Source organism: Neltuma alba, unplaced genomic scaffold (genome assembly GCF_004799145.2).
Source record: "Neltuma alba isolate B1F8T4 unplaced genomic scaffold, ASM479914v2 tig00010970_pilon, whole genome shotgun sequence".
In the NCBI taxonomy this organism is placed as follows: domain Eukaryota; kingdom Viridiplantae; phylum Streptophyta; class Magnoliopsida; order Fabales; family Fabaceae; genus Neltuma; species Neltuma alba.
Genome location: NW_021635733.1, coordinates 9,228 through 25,288, shown reverse-complemented (window position 1 = coordinate 25,288; position 16,061 = coordinate 9,228). Strand labels below are relative to the sequence as shown.

At 36.1% G+C, this 16,061-nt stretch overlaps 1 pseudogene; it reads right to left on the bottom strand.

The window, feature by feature from the left end:
- Positions 1-2,672: 2,672 nt before the first annotated feature.
- Positions 2,673-3,703, bottom strand: LOC114760303 (LEAF RUST 10 DISEASE-RESISTANCE LOCUS RECEPTOR-LIKE PROTEIN KINASE-like 2.5; annotated as a pseudogene).
- Between the last annotated feature and the right edge of the window lie 12,358 nt (positions 3,704-16,061).

Sequence of the window (16,061 nt, the reverse complement as noted above, 5' to 3'; positions counted from 1 at the left end):
ATCAGTGCAGAAAGTAAGCATGGTACGTTCATCCAATGTGTTTAAAAAAAATTAAACTTGGACATGTATGGGGTTAAAATTTAGAGAAGTCTCAGTAGGATAAGATTTTAGAGGTTAAAACACTTAAACAAGGATAAGATTTCAGTGGTCAAACAATTTCGGACGCTACTCGTCAATTCTTAAAGTAACATGTCCATTTTAACTCCATGACGGTGGAGAAACTGCATAGCTTTGAGAAATGAATGAACAATCAAAATATCATAATTAACTCATACTTATCAACAAGTCTAAAAATATAACATGCTAAGAATAGCTCACTGGTCTTAGAGCCCTCGGTTTTATTATAACACCTCATATAATTATATCCACATACATGATAAAATACTTTATTTAAAAGTCTATAAGTATTTCTAACATTCATGATAGGACGTAATTTCAAAACATTTTTTGGACATAACTTAACAAAATAAACTATTAAAGTCTTATAGTCATCGCAAATAAAAATATAACATACTATGTGTTTGAGGAGCATAGAAGCCTTCACAACTCAATCCATCAGTGCCTTCCCTTGATTCCTACTAGATCCTTTGTCTGAAAATGTTAATATAAGGAGTGAGATCTAATGTCTCAGTAACTACTGAAATTCTAACATATACAAGCAAACCATATATGACAAACAAAAATATGATTTTATGTGTGTATATATATTTGTGTATGAAAATCACAGATTTATATATTCAACTCAATGTCACTTTCAATTCAACAATATATCATTTTCTAATATATCAAAAAATAATGCAATATGCATCCTCCCTTATATGACCGTCCACCCTTATACCGCTGACTAGAGTTATAGGCTAACACATAGTCCAATAGGAACTAATCTATTTTACTGAATTATTCCAAACTTACCAAAACTGGAGATATATCCGACCAAAGATATAGAGCTCAAATTCAGACTATGGCTCCCCTTCTTTGCAAATAAAATAAGGAGGTGTCACATGTCCCACAACTTCAATGAATTCCCAACCAAAGAAAAACATGGAAGAAGGGATCTTAGCAAATGCTATCTATTGTGCACCGAGTGATGGCATACCACATGGTAATTTTATATCCAATACAAACTTCCTTCTATCCTTAGCCCAACAGTGCATATGTCATATACAAATAATGTTACATCAGAAATACGCCCTCAAATATATTATTAAAATAAGATAGTAATAAAATTTCTGTACCATTTAACAGCAATTCATTATAATTCAATAGCCATCAATATATTTAAATATTGATCAATAGCAATAAATCTTAATAAAATAAAGTAACATAATAAAACATTTATTTGAAAAATCATAATATATATTTTCAATATGATATAAAAATTAGTAAATCCATAATACAATCATATACAATTCACATGTACATGAAAGAATTTTTAGACTTACTTGCTACTTTTTAGCTTACAAATAATCACATAATAGTTACTCCAAAATTCTCAAGAGTCTATAAAATTGCACATAAATATTTATTAATATATAACTCAAATTATTTTAAAATTATTCTAAAATTCTAAAGCTACCCTCTAGACTAAAATTACAAAAAAATTATTAATTTCCCCAAATCTAACTATTTATAATAGATACAATATTATTTTGAAAATAAAATTTTTATATTAGACTATTTAAATTTAATAATTTAAATAGATATATTTGTTACTTAAAATATAAATATTTTATATTAAAATGTCAGTTATTTATTATAGTCTTATTTAACATTTTTCTCACCCAAATAACTCCTTTAAAGTATAAATAAATTTTAATTTTTATAAATTCTCAATTTACAGTTCTTCAAACTTTCAAAAATTATTTTAAAAATATATCTTTAACCTATTTAACATTCAAATGGATTAAAATCTCAATAATACATTAAATAACTCAAATAAATTATTTAGCTTAAATTTAATCGGTAAAAATATTCTATATGTCTTAATTAAATAACAAATTTTTTAAACTAAAATCTTAATTTAAAATTCTCAAAACAATAAATGAACAAATATAAATTGATTAAAATATCTTAATAATGTATTTTTAAATTTTCACGGTCGTATATGTCAAAACTTCATATTTACTCCATGCTTAAACTGTAAAATTTTCTCTATAAATTATAATGATACTAATAATATAATGCTCTAAATATAGAGAAAATATTCATAAAGAGGATATGATAAAAAGAAATATTTTTGTGTACCTAAATGATTCCTAAATCTTACCTTATCCTTTAGATATTATGTACTTTTACTCTCTCTTGATTTTACTCTTTGCCTCTCACTCGTTTCCTTTTCTGCCTCCTACTCTCTTATTTTACCACTACTCCATCTTTCAACCACCCCCTCTCCTGTTTTTCATTTCTCAATTAATACTCCTTCCCCAAATTCTCTCTTCTTAAATTGCTCCAGCTTTTCCTTTTTATTTTATTTTATATAATTTAATAATAACAAATATTATTTTATTTATTATCTTTTTAATTTAATTTTTTTGAATTACAAATTTGTTTTTGTAAAAAAGAATAGTATGTTACATTCACAGCTCTTGCTCCCCTTCCCCACCAAAAAAAAAAAAAACCAAACCAAAAAAGAAACAATTTAGCAACAACATTTGATAACCATACATACCGTGCTATGAGACCCCGCATCCACTTCTTCCCATTTCTGAACCCTCGTGTTCCTCTAGCAACATGTGGGAAGGGCTTTGAAAACCCACAATTTCTATTGTGGTAATAGCAGTGGTGGAAGATTCTAGTTCTAACCTGGGAGGGGAAGGCATGACAGGTTTTGGTGGCATTTCCAACAGGTCAGGTCTTCTTTCTAACATTTCAATCACTCTACTCATTGTAGGTCTTTGACCTAGAAATGTTTGGATGCACCACAAAGCCACAATGGTCATTTTCTTTGCAATATCATTTTCCCCTGTGTTATCGGCCCCATCACATCCCAAACTGCTGTCTTGCTCAAGTTGAGCATAAATATAATTTGGGAAATATTTCTCAGTCGAACAATTGGTTTCAATATTCTTGTTCTTTCTTCCTCCAACCATATCTAATAACATCATCCCATAGCTATAAACATCAGACTTATAGGAAACTCCACCTATGTTTCTATTCCAAACTTTTGGAGCAAGATATCCTATTGTTCCTCTTGCTTCTGAAATTGAAATGAAGCTTTCTTTTTTAGGACAAAGCTTAGCAAGACCAAAATCTGAGATCTTGGGACAAAAATTTTCATCTAAAAGGATGTTAGTGGCTTTATATCAAAATGTAGAATTCGAGTGTTGCATCCTCTGTGCAAATACTCAAGTCCTCGAGCTATCCCAATTGCGATTTGGTACAAATTTTTCCAAGTCAAGCAGATACTATTTTTATCCACATTGCTGGAAATGAACTTGTCAAGAGATCCATTGGACATAAATTCATATATGAGAGCCTTTTGTCTGCCTTCAAAACAAAACCCAAGAAGGGTAACAACATTTACATGGGAAGTCCTACTGATGCTAGCAACCTCGTTGATAAATTCTTCCCCATTCTGTTTTGATGCCTTCAATAACTTTACAGCAACAGGGCGGCCATTGAGGAGTTTTCCCTTGTATACAGAACCATAACCACCTTGTCCCAATTTATCTTTGAAAGAGTTGGTCATTTTCTTGACATTTGCAAATTTATATCTTGTGAGAGCTAAGGGACTACGATTTCTAATGAAGGCCTCGATATTTTGGTCCACCATAGATGTCTTGCACAATCCAATTGTTTGCCCCCACGACTTTGTTTGACAACACAAAATAAGCATCAGTCCAATTGCTCCAAGAACTATTGCAGCAATAAGACAACCTGGGATGCAGAATGGCAATGGCTTTCAGTTAATATACTTGTCAAAAACACAAACCAAGTTAAGAGAAGAACTAAAAGCAGATCTATTACCTATAATGAGTGCATTTCTTTTTGAATGGTCGCCTGTTCCAGCAATTATACACAGAAAATAAAGTGCGGGTTAAATACTTGGTAGAATCTGTATATGAAGAAAGAACAAAACAAAGGATGCAGATATAAAAAGTTATCATAATATGCCGATAAATACATTAACATTACCACTAACTTTTGAAATGACATTCATCATTGCAGAAGTAGCGGAATTTATATTTTCATATTCATCAAAACCAAAGCGTCCACCACTTTTTAGACTGTACTGAAAACCGGGTTCAGGTGCAATCCATTTCAAAGTAAACCCCATTTTAAAATTTCGGTTGCAACTCGTTCGCAACAAGTTAATTATCATCGCAAACTACATTCATTATCTTGCAATATAAGCATGGAGGCTCCATCTGACGCGGTTCTATTTGGATTACACAGAAAAGAAACAGCAGGAGTGATGTGGCCATTATCCTCAGTAACGGTGGCAGGGCACCACCTAGATTGCCCTCTTCACTATTGTTTCTTGCGAGGTACTCCAGGATACGAGGTACTCCAGGATAAGGAAGAGGGGCTAGACTGGAAACATGGAAATCGTTGACTTGCGAGTCAATGCAACATGCAACTACTTCGTTGACATCTAAATTCTCCAAAATACCCTCACGATTAATTAGTTTCCAGACCGATGATTGCGCTCATTCAGTAATCTTGCAAAGGAAAGTCATTTTCTTTACTTGTCGTAGACGCCTTTGTGCTGTTTTATTAATGATGACAACTTCTTATAAATGGTCAGATCCTACAAATCCTACTTTAACTGTTTTACAGAGTGAATCTTATATTTAGAAACAAAGGTAGTACTAAGAAAAAGGAGCCAGCCACACTTTTTAATCCTAAGTACTACTGTTAACAACAGTCTCTTTACTGAAATGATATCCTTTTTTTTTTTAATATGAAGAGAAAGCTGAAAATAACTAAAAAGTGTTTGGATAGAATCAAAATCATGATTTTAAAAGTGTTTTTATGGTAAACGAATTAAATATGTGAAGGAGTTTATCTCAATTTGCAGAAAAGTGTTTTTAAAAAATACTATTCACTAAACCCAAACACCCCTTAAGTAATTAAACTAACAAAAGGTTTTTTTTTGAAATGATATATTCACTGTCTCATAAATTATATATCAACACTATTATTAATTATTTTATAATTTAAGAAGCCACTATTTAAGTATAAACTTCACATAGGAAACGATATAAAACTGAGTTTTTATTTATTGAGAAGTCATATACCAACCTCATAATTTTTTGGTTAAACTTTTTTTTATTTTTATCTATCCCTAAAATTTAACAAGTTTAAACAAATTAGTGTTGAACAGGGATGTCATTGTTACGTTTTCAAATTTTCAAGTTAGCATTGTTTCTGAGCAAAAACTTTCGCAATATAATTGAACCTTAACCCTTAAGAAAAATCAAAATGTTCAATATTCAACATTGTGATATGGGTTAAGACAAGTTAAATGAAAATCATAAGTTAGAGGTTAAATAAGTCCAACTTGTTAGAAACAATCTCACCCAAGAGAGGGGTGAATTGGGTGAGTTACAAAAATTTTAAATCAAATGCGTGACAGTATTGAATAAAAACAGAGAGTCAAAGTAAGGAGAAATTTAACCGCAGAGAGGAGACACAAGATTTATACTGGTTCGGTCTAAACCACATGACCTACTTCCAGTCCCCAGAACACCTCTGAGTATTTCACTATCTTCCAAGATCGACAGGGCTCTTGGTGCCTCGGTACAGTAATTGAATCGCTCAATCACTCCCCCTTACTCCCGTAAGGATACAAGCCCTCTCAAGAGTCCACACTCTTGAGTATCACTCAAGTTTTTAATAAGAGTAGTAATTGGCTCTCTTACAGAGTGAATTTAATGATAAACACTGATGCTCGGTAGTAACGTGAAAAACAGAGTATTGAATGCTAGACTAAATAATCGCAGGTGGTAGTTCCGGTATTCAATCTCCTCATTAATGCTTCTTCGCGCCTTTTATAGTTGATATCGTTAAGTAGCCGTTAGACGGAAGAGCTTCTAGCCGTTGTGACTCCGTTTGCGTGTTTCGCTGGTTTCAACGGCTCCGCCATTAATGCGTCTGAGCTTCTGACACTGTAGGTCGCAGTCTACGTAATCCCGTTGAAGAGCCGTTGCACTCGTTTTCATTAATCTGCATATTTTAAGCTTTGAGCAAATGAGAGTCTTGCGGTGAATACTTTAATCATGAACAAAGAAGAGAAACCAAATTTATCATTCAAAGATTTGTGACGAAATCATTTATCTGTAAGAAGAGCAGAAAGTCATTCTGGTTTAGTTTGATCGAAGAGATGATCGATTACTTGATGATAGATCAGGTTATCGATAAACAGAATGAAGACTTTTCGAATTAGTTCACCAATATTATCGATCAAGTGTTGGATCATTGACTCTAAGAATTATCATAGCAAAAGGAAATCGTTCCATGATCGAACAAGTGATCGAACACTTGTTTGATCGAACAGATTATCGATAATTCAAATGTTATTGAAATGAAACTTCAGTCATTGATGATCGAACAACTTATCGATAAATGTATGATGGATAATGTTATCGATAAACCATGGGTATGAATATATTCAATGAAAGACACAGACTATCTGAAGTGATCGAACAGTTGATCGATCAATGAATATTTGAACAAATGATCGAATAAAGTGAGAAGAGAAATTTAATCCTGTAAGACAAAGAAACTGATTATCGATCATGTTTTGTGAAAACATGAGTTTCAGGGAATTGAATGATCGATCATATTATCGAAAAAACAGTGATCGATTAGGTGATCGAAAATAGTTCAACATAAGTTAATGCGAATATAGCAATCCTTAGACTCTTTATCGATCATGTTATGTGAAAAGTTATTTATGCAAACAAGTTAAATTTATCGATAATGTTATCGATAATTTGGTTGCAGGAAAACTAAATAAGAGTAGATAAAGACATTGATTATCGATCATGTGATCGATAATTTTATGATCAATAAGGTTATCGATCCATCAGTGAAGTTGATTACCTGCATTCAGAGAGTTAGAGCATAATGTTCGAACACGTGATCGATAAACAAATGATCGAGAATATGATCGATAAATTGGTAACAGAATTAATGTGCAGAACAAGTAGATTGTGTTACCTTTTATCGAAGTCGTTATTGATAACTGATTTATCGATCACGTGATTGATAAATACACTTCAGATTTGGTTCTCTTATCAGTAACTCGATTGTTTATCTGATATTATCGATCAGTTGATCGATAATTAACCATACTCTTGTGTGATTTCCACGTTAGCGATAATCGATCACTTTATCGATTAATTACTTATTGAATAGTTCTTCGATCCAAATACCTACTATAAACCTGATTTACACTTGAACAATTATCTGAAACCTTAGCGATAAACGATTGATCGATCAGTTGATCGATCAAAATACTTAACCCAAATTATCTGACTTTGTTATCATCAAAACTATAATCCTAACATTCTCCCCCTTTTTGATGATGACAAAACATAAGTTATAAAACAACTATCAAAGAGAATATCAACCAGTTTCATAACCTCATAATGCGTGAAAAAGCAAATAAATATCAAGAACATATTATCGATAAAAACACTATCCAGATACACAAAAGGAGATAACATAAGGTCATGACATAGAACCATAAAGCAACTCATAAAACCATAAATAAACTACGGAACATCATCAGTTTTCTTCTCCCCCTTTTTGTCAGCATCAGAAGGGGTATGAACTGAAGGAATGGTCAGGGGAATAGGGAGAGGAGGAAGGGGAAAAAGTGGAGAAATAGATGGAAAATGAAAGGAGTGAACAGGTTGGGGTACAGTGATAAGAGCAAGAGTAGTAGGGACTGGAATAGAAGTAGATGGAACAGAAGGAGAAGTGGTGGAAATAGGAGAAGTGGGTAAGGGAGAGGAAGGAGGTGCAGGCTCAGGGTGAGGTGGAGAGGTAGGATGAAAGAGGAGATCCTCATAGCTGAAGCTTGTGCTAGGTGCAGTGAAATGCTGGCAGAGAGAGGTAACTAAGCCTTTAAGCTCTTGAAGTTCCTTGTCCACTGAATTAAACCTCTCGGTAACTTCTCTTTCCAAAACCACCATAGCTTGTTGGTGAAGATCCAGAATCTTAGAAATGCCATCAAACTTCCGATCAGAAACTTCCCCATAGTCTCTGGCAGTGGAGTAGACTCTGGTCTCAAATGCGCGAAGCTCAGCCTGAAACATTTCCCTGAGGGATCTCTCCATAAAAGATGGACCAGGGGTATGAGATGGAGCAGCAGTGGATTCAGCTTCATCCTGGGTCCGAGATGTACTAGCAGCAGGTTGCTTTCCCTTATCCTTCTGAGATACTTTCTGTGATGGTGTAAAGGGAACAGAGATCCTCATTTTGTGGAGCTGAGTGAGGCCAAAACCAAGAACCTTGGTCTTGAGTTCCCCAGGCTCAAATGGAGCAATGTTATGTGCCTGAAGGAAATAGGTGGCCAGCTGAGGATAGGGAATTGGGGTTGATCTGGACTTATTAAGAACAAAGTCCTTCATCTCAGAGTAAATAAGATCCCCAATATTAATCTTTTCCCCACTAATAATCCGGGCTAGAAGAAGATAATCATCCTGAGTGAGATGTGAGAAACTACCGGATTTGTTTACCATGCACCTAGATAGATGTAATGGATGATCCTATAGAAATCACACATCTGCTTAGGGGGAAAATTCAGCTCACCGGGGTAATCACTATTCTGCATTAAAATTCTGTAAGCCTTTACTTCATTCATGTCACCACCTCGCACAAAATCTTGAGTCCCTAGCAGCTCATTTATTTTGGCACTTGTGAGTTTAAAAGCTCTGCCTCTCAGTGTAACTTTCAGACAATTTTCTATAAGATTGTCTTTATCATCATATTTTTCTACTGATTCCATATTACAGTAGAATCTTTTAACCACTTCGGGGCAGTATTCACCACCAATGATTAACCAATTTGAATAATGCTGCAGTGGGTCACTTAAATCAAGATCAATTTGTTTGTTTTTCCTCAGACCCTCTAAGTCCACAGATACCATAGGACAGAATTTTCTATTGGCAAAATCGGCTTTATACTTTGCTACATTAACTTCATTATCGAGATTGCCAGATAATAACTTAGAAAATTCAGTGGGTATACCTTCAGGAGGAATTTCCCGTGCCACCCCTTCACTTGCCCTCTGTTTCTTCTTTCTCGGTTGCTTGGGGATGGATATATTCAAAGCGGATTCCACGGCTTTCTGAACTGAGGCACCATCATCCGACTCGATCTCCGATTCTTCAGTCACTATCGGTAATTTTGATTTGGACCGGGGAGATTTTCTGAGAGAGGTCGGTTGTTCTTCTGCCCGACTCTCCTGAATTTTCAGAGTAGCCCTCTTCTTCGTTGATTCTTCCCTTACCTTCGGTCTATAACGTTTTTGAGTACCCGAAGTAGTGGTGTCGCTTGATTGAGGTCATTTATCCTGCACTTCTTCCCTTTCTACATTTGGCTGCTTCACCCGAGCCATTTCGGAAATGCCAAGTGGTTTCTGACAGATTAACCGGTTGAAAACGACGATTTTGAGGTGGGTGAAGGTTGGAAATAGAGCAGAGATGGATTCGAGTGGAAGAAAGGTTGAAGGATTTAAGATAGTGGTGATTCCTGACCGTTGCGCAAAACAGGGGACCGGTATTTTTCGAGTTAGGGTTCGAAAACTGACAAAGGGATTTCAGAACAGTACCGTTATAGTCTTCGAAATTATCGATCAAGTTATCAATCAACACTTGATCGATCACGTGTTCGATAATTATGAAGAACACACTTGAACAAAGAGCAGATTTATCGATTACGTTATCGATCATGCATTTATCGGACATATTATCGATAAAGTCAGTAAAAAGGAATGCGTACCTGATATAGTTTATCGATCATCTGTTCGATAATTAAGCTTATCGGTCAGCTTATCGATCAATGCTTACCAATTTTGAAGGATGGGTCTCGAATCCTTGAGGCTCTTGATCGATGTTCTGATCGATAGCGAGTTTATCGATCACGTTATCGATAATTGTAGTGTTGGAGCGACTCCCTTTCTTTACAAAGTGAATTTATCGATCAGCTGATCGATAAATTATCTTCTACTTGCCTTCAGGATTATCGATCAATTGATCGATAATCTCATACTCTGTTTACCTTTGTTTTTCTTCATCAAAACAGAGCTTCCTGCAAAACAAATTTCTACATGCTCCGATGCTTAAGTTAGTTATTTTATCATCAAAACAATAAATTTAAACAATTAATCTTGAGAGATAGCATGAGATTTCTTACAGTTCATTGGGATTTACCATTCCCAATTCTCTTCTGAAGAAGTTGAACTTCTGTTGATCTAGTGGTTTTGTGAAGATGTCGGCTATCTGATATTCAGTGGGGATGAATTCAACCTTTACATCTTTCTTTTGAACATGGTCCCGAATAAAGTGATGTCGGACATCGATGTGTTTGGTTCGAGCATGATGGACTGGATTCTTGGACAGACTTATCGTGCTCGTATTATCACATAAGATTGGAATCTCGCGTAAGTTGATTCCTAGATCTTGTATTTGTTGTTTTAGCCATAAGATCTGAGCACAACAGCAGGCAGTGGCTACATATTCTGATTCTGTTGAGGAGATTGCCACGGTGTTTTGCTTTTTACTTGACCATGAGACAAGACATCCTCCGAAGAATTGACATTGTCCACTGGTGCTTTTTCTGTCTGTTTTATATCCACCGTGATCTGCGTCTGAGTATCCCATTAGATATTCGGTTCCTCTTTTTGGATACCAGATTCCTAAATTTTGAGTTCCTACAAGATATCTGAGTATCCTCTTGACGGCTTCTTCATGTGACTCTTTTGGAGCTGACTGATATCTTGCACACATTCCCACACTGAACTGAATATCTGGTCTACTTGCAGTGAGGTATAGTAAAGAACCGATCATCCCTCTATATCTTGTTAGATTTATGTCTTTCCCGTCTTCGTCTACATCAAGCGAACAGGTTGAGCTCATAGGAGTCTTTACACTTTTGGCATTCTCCATTCCGAATTTCTTCAGCAACTCCTTTACATATTTCGTCTGGGATATAAATATACCGTTTTTCTTTTGTTTGATTTGTAATCCCAGAAAGAAGTTTAGTTCTCCCATCATGGACATCTCGAATTCTCCCTGCATAAGCTTAGCAAATTCTTGACAGAGATCTTCGTTAGTAGCACCGAAAATAATATCATCTACATATATTTGAACAATCAAAAGATCTTTCTTACTTCTTTTAATGAAAAGTGTGGCATCCACTTTACCTCTTTCAAAACCTTTTTCTATCAGGAAGTTGCTAAGTCGTTCATACCAAGCTCTAGGAGCTTGTTTCAAACCGTACAAAGCCTTTTTAAGTTTGTAAACATGATTAGGAAAATTTGAATTTTCAAAACCGGGAGGTTGTTCGATAAACACTTCTTCTGATATGTAACCGTTCAGAAATGCACTTTTAACATCCATTTGAAATAGTTTGAAATCTTTGATGCAAGCAAATGCCAAAAGAACTCGTATGGCTTCCAATCTAGCTACAGGAGCATACGTTTCTTCATAATCGATTCCCTCTTCTTGATTATAGCCTTTTGCTACTAATCTGGCTTTGTTTCTGACGATCTGAGCCGATTCATCGAGCTTGTTTTTGAATACCCATTTGGTGCCAATGACCGGATGGTCTTCTGGTCTGGGTACCAATTCCCAAACTTGATTTCTCTCAAATTGGTTAAGCTCTTCCTGCATTGCAACTATCCAGAATTCATCTGATAGTGCTTCGTCAATATTAGAGGGTTCAATGTGAGATATGAATGCAGAAAAAAGAACTTCATTGACTATTTGTCTCCGGGTTTTGACCCCTTCATTGACTTTACCATGACTTGTTCCAGAGGATGATCTCGGTTATGTCTCCATGCCTTTGGCTGCTCTAGATTTTCTTGTAAAGAGGATCGTTTAAATCATCCCTGTTTTCTGAAACGGTTTCTGAAAATAATTTGTTCGAGTTTTTGTTCAAATCCAGTTTTTGAAAATTTTGAACGATTTCAGCATCATCATCTACAGGTTTCGAAATTGCTTCAGTTTCAGCAAACACTACATGAATTGATTCTTCTATTGTAAAAGTTCGTTTATTGAAAATTCTATATGCTTTACTACGATTAGAGTAGCCAAGAAACAAACCCTCATCAGCTTTAGGATCGAATTTACCCAGGTTTTCTTTGTTGTTGTTGTGGATATAGCATCTGCTTCCAAAGATCCTTAGATGTGTCAGATTGGGTTTTCTCCCCCTGTACAATTCATATGGAGTCTTCCGAGCAGTGTTCTGATGTAGGCTCTATTAGATATATAGCAAGCTGTGCTCATTGCTTCTGCCCAGAATACTTGTGAGACCCCTTTCTCATTTAGCATTGCTCTAGCCATCTCCGTGAGTACTCTATTCTTTCGTTCAACTACTCCGTTCTGTTGAGGAGTCCTTGGTGCAGAAAAGTTGTGGTCAATTCCATGTTCCTCACAATAGTCTGCAAATTCGTTGTTTTCAAATTCTCCTCCGTGATCTGACCTGATTGACACAATAGATATACCTTTCTCATTTTGAACCTTTTTGGCAAAAACAATGAAAGCATTAAAGTTTCATCTTTAGAGGAAAGAAACAAAGTCCAGGTAAACCTCGAATAGTCATCAACTATTACAAGGGTATAAAGATTTCCTCCAAAGCTTTTTACTCTAGATGGACCGACCAAGTCCATGTGAATCATTTGGAGTGGTCTTTCAGTTGAAACTATCTTCTTTGATTTAAACGAAGACTTTGTTTGTTTACCTTTTTGACATGCATCACAGAATCATTACGTTCATACTGGATTTTTGGTAAACCAACAACTAGATCCCTTTTATTAATTTTGAAAGTTGATTCATGTTGACATGTGCAAGTCGTTTGTGCCAAATCCAACTTTCCTCCTTTTTACTAATAAAACAGTTTTCAGAAGTTTTAGAATCAATTTGAAGTGTATAACAGTTACCGTCCCTCGGAGCTCTCAGCTTTGTATTCAATTCTTCTTTCTTCAAGGTAGGTCATCTTTGCTTATGATTAAGCATTCTTCAGAATCAAAGATCACCCAGTTGTTTTTGTCCGCACTCTGACTGACACTGAGGAGATTATGACATAGACCTTCCACGTAGTACACGTCTTCGACCTTCATGCCTATGCTACTTCCGATTTCTCCAATTCCAGCAATTTTTCCCGATTGGTTTCCTCCGAAGCTTACTTTTCCTCCGTCTTTTGGTTTGAGTGATGTAAACTTCTCAGTGTCACCCGTCATGTGTCTGGAGCATCCGCTGTCTATATACCATTTATTTGTTCTGGATGCCTTGAGACATACCTGCAAATTACAATCATGTTTTAGGTACCCATACCTTCTTGGGTCCTTTTTGGTTAGTATGAGTTATTTTTGGTACATAAGTACCTTTGGGCACCCATTTTAATGTTCCGTAATCTCCTTTCTTCTTATAGTAACAAGAAGAAGTTGAATGGCCTTTACGGTTGCAGTGAGAGCAAAGTGCAAATGGATTTGAGGAGTGCACAGAATTTCTAAAATATGTAAGATATGATCTACCACTACTCTTTTTCTTTCCTTTCGATTTATCTTGGGTTGGATCGTATCCTATACCAGTTTTGTCCATAGAGCACCGTTGAGCTCCTAGGATCACCTTAAGCATTTCGCTACCTTTAGTGAATTTTTCTAAGGTTCTGGTAAGATCTTTAATCTTTCTTTCGTTCTTTTCACAACTTTTGCAAGTCGAAGTCGAGTCTGTATTGACTTCAACTTTTGATTGTTGATCTTCTAAAAACTTTATCCTTTTCTTAGAGCTTACTAACTCCTTTTGCAATTCTTACTAATTCTAAATGTAAAGCATTGTATTCGGACTGTAATTCATCATAAGATGGTTCAGAAATTATTACCTCGTCGTGTTTCTGATTCCTCGTTTTCTTGGGCCACTAGACAGATGTTAGCGGTTTCTTCATCATCACTTCCTTCTTCTTCATCGGAAGAGCTGTCTCTCCCCAGATTGATGTGACGAAGGCTTTCTTCTTTCTGAATCTTTCTTTCTTCTTTTCTTTGTCCTTCGTTCTGGAGAGTTGGGGACATTCCGCCTTGATATGTCCTGGCTTCTTACATTCGAAGCAAATGATTGGATCCTTTGGTTCGTTCGGATATGAGGAAATTCTGCGTTTCGGCTGAAACTTCTTTCCGGTTCTGTTTTTGTAGAATTTCTTGAACCTTCTGACTATAAGGCCCATTTCATCATCATCAAGATCATCTTCATTATCATCTTCGCTCTCTTGAGTTTTAAGAGCGATGCTTTTCCGGTTCTTCTCATTCATCTCCTTTTTGTATTTTTGCTTGCTCTCATATTCAGCGAGGCTCCCGAACAGTGCTGCGAACAGAACCAATGGATTCTCCTTTGGTTTCTTCAATAGCTGTTACTTTCGGTTCCCATTCTTTTGTGAGACCGCTCAGTATTTTCCTCACTTGATCTTCTTGACTATATTTCTTCCCAAGTGCAGTGAGGTGGTTTATGAGATGTGAGAATCTGACTTCCATATCTCGGATACTCTCTCCTTCCTTCATTCTGAATAACTCGAATTCGGTGGTGAGAGTGTTGATTCGACTCTGTTTTACACCGGTGGTTCCTTCATGAGCTATCTCCAGAGCCTCCCACATTTCCTTCGCGGTTTCCAGACTTGAGACTCTGAAGTATTCCCTCTGACTAAGCGCACACGTGAGTATGTTGATAGCTTTGTCATTTAGAGTCACCAGCTTCTTATCTTCCTCATCGAACTCCCTGGGACTCTTGCGTACTTGCTGGCCATCTATTGTGTTCATCGGGACATAGTTGCCGTGTTCTATTACGTCCCACAAACCATACTCTGTGGCCTTGATGAAGATTTTCATCCTCATTTTCCAGAAGGTATAATTTTCTCCACTGAAGCCTGGCGGTTTAGATGTTGAGCATCCTTCGGGTAGCACGCTATCTCCCAATCCTGCCATTTGATCTCTCTTCGGACTGTTAAATCCTTAGAAGAGACCTGCTCTGATACCAAATGTTAGAAACAATCTCACCCAAGAGGGGGTGAATTGGGTGAGTTACAAAAATTTAAATCAAATGCGTGACAGTATTGAATAAAAACAGAGAGTCAGAGTAAGGAGAAATTTAACCGCAGAGAGGAGACACAAGATTTATACTGGTTCGGTCTAAACCACGTGACCTACTTCCAGTCCCCAGAACACCTCTGAGTATTTCACTATCTTCCAAGATCGACAGGGCTCTTGGTGCCTCGGTACAGTAATTGAATCGCTCAATCACTCCCCCTTACTCCCGTAAGGATACAAGCCCTCTCAAGAGTCCACACTCTTGAGTATCACTCAAGTTTTTAATAAGAGTAGTAATTGGCTCTCTTACAGAGTGAATTTAATGATAACACTGATGCTCGGTAGTAACGTGAAAACAGAGTATTGAATGCTAGACTAAATAATCGCAGGTGGTAGTTCCGGTATTCAATCTCTTCATTAATGCTTCTTCGCGCCTTTTATAGTTGATATCGTTAAGTAGCCGTTAGACGGAAGAGCTTCTAGCCGTTGTGACTCCGTTTGCGTGTTTCGCTGGTTTCAACGGCTCCGCCATTAATGCGTCTGAGCTTCTGACACTGTAGGTCGCAGTCTACGTAATCCCGTTGAAGAGCCGTTGCACTCGTTTTCATTAATCTGCATATTTTAAGCTTTGAACAAATGAGAGTCTTGCGGTGAATACTTTAATCATGAACAAAGAAGAGAAAACAATTTATCATTCAAATTTGTGACGAAATCATTTATCTGTAAGAAGAGCAGAAAGTCATTCTGGTTTAGTTTGATCGAAGAGATGATCGATTACTTGATGATAGATCAGGTTATCGATAAACAGAATGAA